Here is a 1,350-nt window from a genome sequence, read left to right as displayed (position 1 = left end):
TGGGACTCCCTTTTGTGAGAGAAAGTGTAGGTTCCTAAAGAAAATGCCCTTCAAGTGAGAGAAAGGCGCAAATAAAATTAGTGTTAAGCGTTTTTCCTGTGTCTGTCTATAAGGTGATGATCTGGGCAGTCCTCTTAATGTTGTTCTCTTAAAGCACATGTACATATATACCGAGAGAGAGAAGGAGAGGCTCTTTTCAGGTTTCAACTTTAGAGAGAGAGAAGCTGTTTCAACTTTCGGGAAGCTTCATTTGTGTGATGTTGAGAGAGAGAGAGATGGGGAGGGAAAGAGGTGGTTTCGAGTAGCTTCATTGTATGAATCATGACTTGTGAAGAAGCATCGAGAGAGAGAGATGGATGGGCTTCATGACCTGAAGAAGTATCGAGAGAGAGAGAGAACCACTGAGACTAGGCTCCAAATGGTGAAAAGCATGCAAACATGGATTTGGACGATGAGAGAGAAGAGTCATGGACATGCTTTTGTATGTGTCGATGTCTATTCCCACGTAAGGACCTCCTCTACAGATATTGAAAGGATTCTTGGTACAGCGGGAGCATACTGTCCACTTGCTCCCTCGGGCAAAAGTCCCCAAAGAGTGTCGTTATCTTTAAGAATATTTGTTGAGATCTTGAATTTTGGACATTTAGCACGAACTTCGCAAAAAATAAATACACCATATATTTTTGGCTTGAAAAAAGTAATAGTTTAATTTGAATTGAATGGCAAGATCTAAGCGTTGAAATACTTGAAATAACAAAACCAAATTTATCTGGTGATTATTAGATGGATGTCAAAATTTCACAAGATCCTCCTAGAAAGCTCTTGCGGCAGAAGTGAGTACTATACAGTGTGCGCCCACAGGAACATGCTACGATTGTTATTTAATTATTCTCCAAAAGACCTAGGAATTATCTCCTAAAAAATAGGTGGTCTGTTGAATCTTGGAGCATGATTATTTCTTGAAGACTTAGGTGAATTTTTAAATTTTCAGTTTTTTAAATCGGTCGGTACTAGTGGATTCATCATCATAGTTTTTTTTCTAAATATTTGGAGTTGGCTCCATAAATTTTGATTCATTATTCTGCTTTATCAAAGACTCTGCCTCAGTGATGGCATAAGTCGTCATATATTTTTTCACTACTTCCAATTATATCTTTTTGGGCTTACTCTTTTTTTTTTTTTTTTGGCCTTCCACTTAAACCAACTTGCAAGTTTTAGTAGGTGTTATACTCGATCTACGTTGCATATGGCCAACTCACATGCTATTTTCTCTCATCTTATCACCTAGTGGAGCCATACTTGGGTTCTCTCAAATGTATTCATTTCGAATTCAATCCCTTCTTATCACTC

This window comes from Amborella trichopoda, chromosome 4, assembly GCF_054954075.1.
Source record: "Amborella trichopoda isolate Santa Cruz 75 chromosome 4, AtrichopodaSantaCruz75HAP2 v2.0, whole genome shotgun sequence".
Taxonomy (NCBI): Eukaryota; Viridiplantae; Streptophyta; class Magnoliopsida; order Amborellales; family Amborellaceae; genus Amborella; species Amborella trichopoda.
Note: the sequence above shows the minus strand (reverse complement) of the source record.